General features: G+C 39.8%; 1 protein-coding gene across 1 annotated transcript in view; it reads right to left on the bottom strand.

The window, feature by feature from the left end:
* Nucleotides 1-6,471: 6,471 nt before the first annotated feature.
* Nucleotides 6,472-10,204, bottom strand: part of LOC140843841 (uncharacterized) — a 118,159-nt gene continuing 114,426 nt past the window's right edge. The window contains exon 5 of the mRNA XM_073214253.1: nucleotides 6,472-9,550. The gene's annotated coding sequence lies outside the window, so the exon portion shown is untranslated. The remainder of the gene's footprint in view (nucleotides 9,551-10,204) is intronic.

The raw sequence follows: 10,204 nt of genomic DNA, 5'->3' as shown, positions 1-10,204 counted from the left end.
CTGTGAAAACTAAGCACAAATGAAATATATTTCATGATGAGGCTATGCTGGAGATTTTAGGAAGACTAAGTGTTGACGCATCAACTTCTGCCTTTGCTCCTTTTAGATCTCAGCTTCAGGGCCACCCCAGATGAGAATATTAACAAGGCCCACCTATGTGTACACCCCTGTGAGACACCTGACCCTACAAAGGTAAGCTTATTGAGAGAATTATTAAACTGGCTCTATTCAATATCTTTTGCACATTACATGTGTGCATTTTTACAAAGGGAAAATAAAGCCTGACTGCAAAGCATAATCACCAATGGTAATAGTTACATTTTCATCGTATTTATGCAATAAGTAAGTTTGTCAAAACTAGAGCTTGAAATCTGTAGTGTGTTTCCCTCTTGTATTTTTCTCTTTTGCTAATGAGGCTGGCTTTAGAAAGCTATGAATATCAGTCTCAAATAAAGATTAAAAGTCAGTATATTACATTTCTCCTTCTGTTCCTTCTGCATATTACATTGCTCCATAAGCTCTTTGATGCTGGAATCCTCTCTCTCCTTCGGTACGATTTTCCTCTGTGGTATGATGCTATGAATATTTATGGTACAATAAAAATTATATAATAATATGCATTTCCTCAACTTGTGTGGCATATATCTTCAGACAGAAGCTGGGAGGCAGTATCTGGTACCTCCCACTAGAGAAGATCCTTATGTCCTGTGAAATAGCTGGCTGTCCCAAAGACCTTCGCTTCCAAGTTAGTTAATGGCTCCTGTACTGAAAAATTCTGAGAAGACTTCTTTTCTCCCTCCGTATATAGTTTTTGACTATCATCATATCTGAAACATTGCCAGATTTTTCTTACATTGAGTAGGCTTTAATTGGTATCCTTATTCATCCTTCTTATGTCAACTACTACAATTCATTCTTTTATAGCCACCTTAAATCTTTAGTCTCTAAAATTCCAGGGTCCAGAACACTCCGAGTAGACTATTATCTTGCTCAGTGAAGCGGGACTGCTTTACCCTCACTCCTTCTCCATCACCTTAACTGACTGGATTTCTTTTCAATTATAAATTTAACTCAAAATTGTTTTTCTTTTCAAATATTTGCCAAACTTTCTCATTCCAGCCTATTTCCTAAGCCTGATGTCTGCTTCGCTACACATAATGCTACTAATTTTGTGACTTTCAATGTTGCCATATATCAGCCTCCCATTTACTCTTCACAGTCATTCTTTTTATTTTATTCTTATGCTTAGAATTTGTTCTATTTCCCATTAATAATTACTGAAAAGTAAGGTTTTTTTAATCCTCGCAACTATTAAATAAATTCTTAGGTTTGTATCAAATGAACATCCTGGCATTTTTATTGTAAAAATTCCAGGAATTATTTTAAGGCTGTAGGACATCTCAGAAACATGTGTTCAGCATTTGCTCTGTGTGTGTGTGTGTGCGCGTGTGTGTGTGCGTGCGTGCGTGTGTGTGTGTGTGTGTGCGTGTGTGTGTGTGCGTGTGTGTGTGTGTGTGTGTAGGAGCAAGAAGCAAGACAGAGGCAGAGATAGGGTCAAAGACAGACACAGAATCTGCACTTTAATACCTTTTTACAAGGTAATGTTGGGAGAAATTCTGCCTGGGTCTCTCACATTTCTGTACATCTTTGAAACAGAGGCACAGACCTTTTTTCTCGACTATTATTTCAAGGCTGTTAGTATAGAAAACAGCTGGCTATTAGCTCTCCCTCTGGAACTAAGAGCTGAACTTTTTTTTGCTTTTTGTTTTGTTTTCATTATTTTTGTTGCTGTTGTTCTTGTCGCTGTCATTGTCACTACAGTCCAGTATAATAAAAACATGTTTCCCTTTGGTAAAAATCAGGCATGCTTTCTACCTACTGTAAAAGGTTTGGTTTCTCTAACTCCACGTTTTTTCTCTTGTATCCTGACTACATATATGGATGGTGCCTGAAGCTCTTTAGGCCGCCCTATGGGATCTGAAACTTGGAGAAATAGTGTAAATACTGATACTCTGGCTATTACAGTCATTGGAAATAATAAAGTCCTTTATCTTTTATCCAATTTATTATTGATTGGCTGGTTGTTTTCTCTGAGCATCCGTGATATAGAAACAGAATAACTTGTTAGGTAAAATCTCAGACCTTTCCATTTTTCTGAGGCATAGAATGCTGAAGGAGACACCGATTTCGGCAAGTGGAAAGATTAGGGTCCCATGGGGAGATTAACAGGAGCAGAGGAAAGGTTCATGTGGGGTCAGGTGGGTAATAAAGAGTCCTCCATTTTGTTGCCTCTTAATTAATTGAAGGGATGGTTTCTGGAAAAGCACTAAAAGTAGATGTAAAGACAACTACCCAAATGACGCCCTAGGTGTGACCGTTGTCTTGTAACGGGAACTGGGCTGCCCTCTAGCTGGTGAGCATTCTCAGGTCTGCTGCTCTGCAATAACTGGTGGTTTGGTAGCAGAAATTCCTACTGCTTTTCATTCAAAAGAGATGTACTAAGGAAAAATAATAAAGGGAAATTCATGACCACTGTGGACAAAAATCAGGCAAACCTTTAGAATTCTAGTTAGATGACTCAGGAGATGAGATACGGGGAATATAATGCTTGAGTTGGGGCATATGATGCCTATGAAGGAACAATGGCAAATAGATGAGTTTTCTTACAGCTTAGGCCCTTCTGTAGCCTAGCATGCCAGCACTTGATCCTTTCAGAGATGACAGTAAATTGTCTCTGAGTTTTTGCAGTAGATCCTGGCTGTTATTACTATAGTGGAGCTCTGGCCCTTCCAGGGACACTTCCATGAGGAAGACAAGCTCCTCTGAGAAGTCACAGACAGACATTGATGGGTGCTTGGGCTCTTCCTGGTTGAGCTTTACAATACTGATGAAAATGACCCAGAAATGAAATGAAACGGACCCAGAGAAATCTAGATATATATGTGCAGTAAGCCACGCCACCTTGGAAAACTCCCACAGCCTTTATGTTGAAACCAGGCAAGAACTTAAGAGCCGTCATTTTGGTAATGTAACTGCAGATGCCCCAGATGAAGGTGGAATCCTTTAAAAAGAAATTGTTACAGTGTATGTCAAATCCAAGTCAGCCAAACGGAATAAATCCCATAGCCTCATAACCACACCATAGTGTGGCTATGGTGGCTGTATCAGGGAATCCCCAAATGTAAAACAGAGCACGTCAGGAAGGGCAATCTTGCTGCTCATGCAGGTCTTTGTCAGACTGAAAACACTGGAGGTTCATTTGGTTGAGCTGCACACAGTGACATTCTGCTCGCAACTGAAAATAAATAAGCCTCACCTCTGACTTCTTCCTCTTTACTACCTAGCATGCAGCTGCTTGCGAAATGAGTTGTAGGTGTCCCTGACCCCAGGAAGAACCAAAGGCCGTATGTACCCATCCAGGTGCGCTGGGAAATGTGGAGGAAGAAAGAAACTCAAACGTACATAATTCTGTTGGAGAAATGTACCCAAGTCCCAATCCTCCCTGGTTCTATTCTGGGGTACCGAGATTCAGGTAGTAAGATTTGGGCCGGGTACCAGCAGGGGAAGGGGACCTAATACATCCTTGTGAATGAGGTCCTTTGGGCCAGTTCATTGTAATATTGTGATTTCCACTGTGAAGGTATATTAATGTTTTATATGTGTGTATTGTGAATGCTTATAAAATCCAGAGCGGGTTGTCCCAATTGGCAAGTGCTACATGTAGAAAATTGTTAGTGGGGCACATATCCACTTCCCATCTTGTCTTCCTGTCCCTTCCAGGGTGGTCCAAGAGAAGCAAAATATGACCCAAGGAGAACGAGTGGAAATCACAACCTTGCACCTTAAAGATAACAAGAGTAGGTTGTAATGTCAACACAAGATGGCAGATGGAGGTTTACAATGGATTACTGCCAACGGAATCCAGTTGTTGCTGCAATAGCCCCATTAATGAATTCATTGCACAGACCATTGGCACTTGGTATGCTCTATGAAGACGGCCAATGCCTTCTTTCCTTCCCCATTGGTGCCCAAGGACTGAGCCCAGTGTGTCTCCATGCAGAGAGGCCCCTACCTCCCCTAGGAGTACCAAAGCTCCCCTGCCGTTTACTGACAAATGGGTGAGCCAGGATAGCACTGATGCCTCCGCCTTCTAAAGTCTGTTTAAACTCTGAAGTTTTCACTAAATACATAATGGCCTGTGTGTCGTCAAGTCGGAAGCCTCAGTATCAATGGCCTTGACTGTAGTGCTTTCTACTGGTGAAAGTGGCTGATAACCTCCAACAGAGTTTAGAAGCCTGCTAGTCTGTGCAGGTGTACATCAAAACTTTCAACCCATCTGTCAAGGAAAAACTATTTTCTCTTTGCCATCCCTAAGGAGATATAACAATTTACTGAATTCTTTGAGTATTGGAGACAAATGGTCATTTTACTTGGGACATAACATTGTCTATTACACAAATAAACATTATTTGAATGGGACCCAGACCAAAAGTGTGTGTTGAAAGCTATTCAGTGAGCTTTGCATGTTCTCTGTAGTTCTGACCTCTTTGAGCTACAAGCCTCTGTGACTCACGATTGTGCTGATTCTGTCTCTGGCAAAGAAAAGCTCCCTATATTCAGAGATGACCCTTGGGGTCTTGGATTTGTTACCTCCATAACACACTTACCAGGCACCCCCTTTTGAAAAACAGCAATCAGATTGCTATGGGGCACTAGTCTAAACTGAATCCCTGACCCGTGAAGACTTTGAATTTCCAGCCTAATTTTACCACTTGGTGTCAGGTTGACTTGGATTCAGAGACTAACAGCAGCTAATAAGGCAGGGATAAACATTCCTCAGTTGTCAAGAAGAAATTCTATTCAAGAATGCGGCATACCTGGCCCCTGTAGCATCCTTGCTTTACATGAAAAGGAAGTTGATAATCATCTCTTCGGGGAAATCTTTACCCCCAACTCTTCCAACGGAGGCAAAACTGCTGGTGTAATAGGGCTCGAGTCACAGAGGTTGCCCTAAATGCCTGCACTTGGTTCACTGATAGTTCATCTAAACCGAAAACTCATGTTGTCCACTGGACTGCTGCAGCTGTTCAATGCAACAACACAGCTGAATACCATGCAGAACTGAACATGGACATGGTTATTCAACTCAGTAGACCAATACTCCCCTTGAAGAACATTGTTTTATGTTTACTGTCTCTCGAGCTGTTGCCAGCACTTTAATCTTTATTCTGCCACCTGGTAAACCACAGACTGGCAGATTAGAGACATCTCTCTGGAACCACAAACTATGGAAACAAATCATGCTGCCTACTGAACCATCTGGGTTAATCATGGAGATGCCCACAGTGAGGGCCTCTTTAATGACACCAAATGGAATCAGTCTGCTCACTGAGACTGTCCTGCCCAGATTACCACTGTTTCTGCCTAGATTCGTCCTCAGACTAGACATGGCAATGCATCTATCAAGGTAAATTGAACACAAAGTAAAGGACCCTAAGTTTATGATGCACAGTCTGCCACTGCATGTCCGATGTATGAATCAGACCATAAGTGAATGTTTTCTTGCAAGGGAAGTTACACTGGCTGTTTCACTCCCCTTCTCATAGCACATTGACTGGATCAGACTATGGCCCCCTTAGGGGAGTGGCAGTACCTACAAGCTGTGGCATTTTTCAGATTATAGCACTGCTGTTCCATGGTCTGATCAGCCTAGTAGGGAGGCCACTGTCACTCTTCAAGTAGTCTATGTCACGTGTTCAGCTTTATGGCCTACACGTTCATACCTAACGTTGGTGCATCTTTTTTCAAAAACTCAGACAAGAATGGGCTTTGCTAGTTTATTCAGTGGACTTCTTGTGTTACATAACATCCCCAGGCACCTGGTATTGTGGAACATTGGAAAAGCCTCAAAACTTGACTCAGAAAGATTTCTGTCTGTTCCTCCCTCAACTCTTCCTCATCTATACACCTTATAAGGCAGTTTGGCCACTGAATACACAGTCCCCAGAAACGGATCTTCTCTTTTTGGTTGCTTCTTCCAAAAAGGATAAGATCATATAGATCTCTTTTGAAATTTTGGGATTCTGCCCTGACCATCATTGAGTGTGATACTTGTTACTTTTCCCCAATAGCAACTCCAAGCCAGCTAGATTTGTAAACCCTTTGGGTAGCAGCCTTAGTGGAAACTTAAGGAGAAAGACACCTGGATTTCTAGGGTAGATCCAGATGCTTTAGATTTACTTAGCTGGTTGGCTCTGGGACAGTTGATATTAATACTGCATATTACCTCATCCTGCTACTCAAAGTCCTATTGATAGTAACCTTAATTAAATGTAGTATGAGACAAATTTAACAGATTTTGTCCTAATCTTGGGATCATATTAATCAGTGTGTCGTATAAAGTGGTGTACTCAAGAAAATTTTCCAGACACCAGGACAGTGTTGAATCAAGGGATGAATATCATTAGAAAATAATTTTCCATGGGTCTTGCATGTTTATTGCCCAGTATGACAAAGATAATGTTTCCCTTTAGAGCAAAGATCAGTCAGGTTTACTGCCCATTGTAAAAGGCTCAGTTTACCTAAGTTTAGAATTCCACTCCTGTAACACAAAGCACTGTGTGAGCAGGCACTGGTCCCACTTAGCATTGCTCAGTGGGCCACCAGCATAAGTACTGATACTCTGACTACTGCTACTGCTGTGAGTAATAAAGTCCTTTGTTTCTGACTCAGGAGTCTTGTGTCTTCTGCCAGCACCCATGAAACTGTGGTAAACTAACTATAGAGTAAAAGCTCAGACCCTTGTAAGTTCTTGGCATATGCATTACTAATGTATACTTATTATGAAGTCACTAATATTAAGGAGGAAACTTAAAGAACCTTAAGAGAATTTTAAGAAAACTTGTCTATAGATCTTATAGGTAAATTTTCAAGGGATATTGGACTTTAAAATAACTAAGGAATGAATAAATGTGATTACACAGAAAGTAATTTAGTGCTATCCTGAAAACAACTTCTGGTTTTCACTAAGGGGATTTATTTTAGTATTTTAGAGAAACTGATGAAACGTATAGAAAATGCCCAATGACATAAATTGTGTTTTGACATTTGTAGGTAGTTTGAAGTCTATGGATTGTTTGAGAACCCTTCCTGTAAGTAAAAGTACTCCTTCTGTGGAGTAGGTGAATATTCTGCTCCCAGGCTAACCTTCTGTCACCTTGTAGGAATGACCCAAATATCCTCTCCCTGAAGTCTAAGCAATGCAACATAATGATAGTCAAAACACTAGAAGACTAGAAGAACTACTGCTGAATAGATGGGTATAAGCTGTTATATACATATATGGAGTCATATGACTCAGGTAACTTTTGAAATAAATTTTAGCTTCATACATTAGAAACAGGAAACGAAAAAAGCTTATTCCAAAGTTTAAAAGTGTATACAATATCTGACTAACGGATTTGCTACTAGTTGTTCTTTTCTATGGACATTAACACAAAATTTCATAGGTCCTTTTGCATGAAGTTCAAAATATCAGGTAGCAGAGAAATAGAAAATCATTATTCATTTGGAGTGAGTTATATAGCCATTCTTCAGGCTTGAGAGTTATTTAATGAAAAATAGCAAAGTGTGGTTGGTCAAATCTTAAGGAAACATCTTTCTATGCCTTATTTTTACAGCAAAATGGGTCAACATTTGTAATTCTAAAGTTCCATTCAGAAACGTGGATGGGAGGGGGAATGTTCTTGGAAAAATATTCAAAATTTTCTTCTTTGCTGCTATTAGAAAAACGTAGGCAAAGGTTATTAGTTTGCTATTATGCAATCCCTGCTGAGTACAGTCAAACATAAAAAAAGAATAAAGGAAGTCAGCTTTAGATCCCAGTTGCATGCTGATGAAGCAGTTAGTGATTAATTGTTGCTTCTAGTAATTGTAATAATCATATTTCAGAGAGAGAGAGAGGAAAAACATTTGGACTTTAAAATGCTTTTGCCTGAAAATATAATTTCTGCAATATTTTTGGACTTCTTGAAAGGAGATATAAAGATCTTAATGTAAAACTGAAAGAAATATGAATCCAAAGATTGGCCCAACATCTGGTATTGGTTTTAAAACCCCTCCTCTGGCTGTCAAAAATCAGCAGTCTCCCTCACACCAGCCCTCTAATTTTCTGATATATTTTTCTTTTCAATCAAATTTGCTTTATAGAGAAGACAGCATAACACAGAATTCAAAATGACAGTAACAATTTAATATGCATTGCCTTATTTTCAATAAAACCAGTGAGTTCACATTTACTCCCCCCAAATGGTGTTTATACTTTTTAATTAAAGGTTATGTGTCAATCAGCATATTTTATCATAGTACAAATTCTAAATGTGTATGGCCCTATGCCAAGGATTTGGGGAATCACTGCCTTCAAGGAGTTGGACATTTCAGAAAATGCTAACAATAAACCTGGTGCACATAATGCTACAGAAAGGCTTTGTGAAGTTGTAAGTTTGCATTTAGAGAGTACTTCACATGTTCAGGCCCTCTACAAGGTTTATTCAAAAGTAATCTCTACAATGACCCTGAGATAAGAGTACCATATCAGTTTTAAATAACGAATAAATGAGATCAGAAAGGTTAAGGGATTTACTCAATTCCATAGTGCCAGCATAATGTAAAGCCAATTTGCAAATGTGGTTCTGGTTCTATCTGACTGCAAAAGGAACAGAGAAAGGTAACTCCATGTTTTAAATGCTTGGTGATAATAAAAGTCTGAGATAATAGCATTTATAGAATAGAAGAATTATGAGAAAAAACTGGGATGGGAGGAGAGATTTCACTTGTGATACAATGTTTCTGAAGTGATGCTAGATTGTATAAGAAGAAATGTCCAATAAGCAGATGGAGATAAAAGATACTGGTTAAAAAAAAAAAAGAAATCAGGATTGGTGATGGAGGTATGGCACTCTACCGCATTTCATTAGATGCATAATGAAAACTAATAATAATAATTGTGTAGAATATATTTTTGATTCTACACAATCAAATGAGGCCACTGGGAAGTTCAAATTCTAGAAGGTGTGATGAATAGTCAGCAAAAAAGGCTGTAGCAGTTCCTCCTGTGCCTGGACATACGTGCAATTCTTCATGTTTCTTCTCCCCTGGACTCTGGGTTGACTTTGGACTTGATTTGTCCAATAGAATAGTGTAGAAGCTGTACTAGGCCGTGGCTTTATGAGATATGCAGCCGCTGCTTTCTTTATTTTACCAATGAGGTTCCTGGTAAAGAAGTCCAGGCTGTCCTTCTGGAAAAAGAGGACATGCAGAGGGAGGAGGCCCAGCCAACAGCTTAGCACTAAGGCACTCGGCATGCAGGTGAGGCCATTGCTGATCCTCCAGCCCAGCTACCACCTGAATGAGAGAGTCCTGGTGACACGACATAGCAGAAGTGAGTCATCCTGGAGGAGCCCTTCTTAAATTCCTGAACATCAGAACGATGATCAATAAACTCGTTGCAGTTTATCCGCAAAGTGCTCCAGCACTATTGTGCACAGCACTCCTAAGAGAGAGAAAGAGACTGACATAAGTCATTGCACAGATATGTGCTTTTTCTTCCTGACAGATAATGAAACAGTCTTTTAAGAAATATATAACAGGACTTATCAGGATAGAGGACTACGGAGAAGGTGGTAGAGAAGTATTTGCCCTGGGTGGTCAGAGAAGGCAAGCTGAGGTGACATTTGAGCAGAAAAGGAAGTGGGAGAACTGAAAGGGTAATAGTGATGGACCAAGGACATCAGGTAAAAAAATAACCCCCAAATGTTTTATATGTTGCAAGCAGCATATCCAAAATTAAATTCAACACCCTTCCCATACTGGTATCGATAGAGAAGGCCCTCCCCATCATCTCTTCTTTTGTCTATATTACTATTTATCTTTAAAAATCAGTTCAGATGCCATTTTCTCCAGAAAGACCTCCCTGGTTTCTCTAATCTGAGCTATTGTTCTCTTCTGTGTCATCATTACCACCTGTATTTTCTTGTGTGACAGTATGGAATACATCACGCGGCTTATATTATTTTTTTACTCAAGCCTCACATGATTAAACTTAAAGCTCGTCTTGACTTTCCTAACCTTGCAATACATACATTTATGTGAAACGGCAGTATGTTCTTGCCCCATACACTGTATCCACTATCCATTCTTTTATTCT

Source organism: Manis javanica, chromosome 10 (genome assembly GCF_040802235.1).
Source record: "Manis javanica isolate MJ-LG chromosome 10, MJ_LKY, whole genome shotgun sequence".
Taxonomy (NCBI): Eukaryota; Metazoa; Chordata; class Mammalia; order Pholidota; family Manidae; genus Manis; species Manis javanica.
This window is presented reverse-complemented; position numbering and strand designations above follow the sequence as displayed.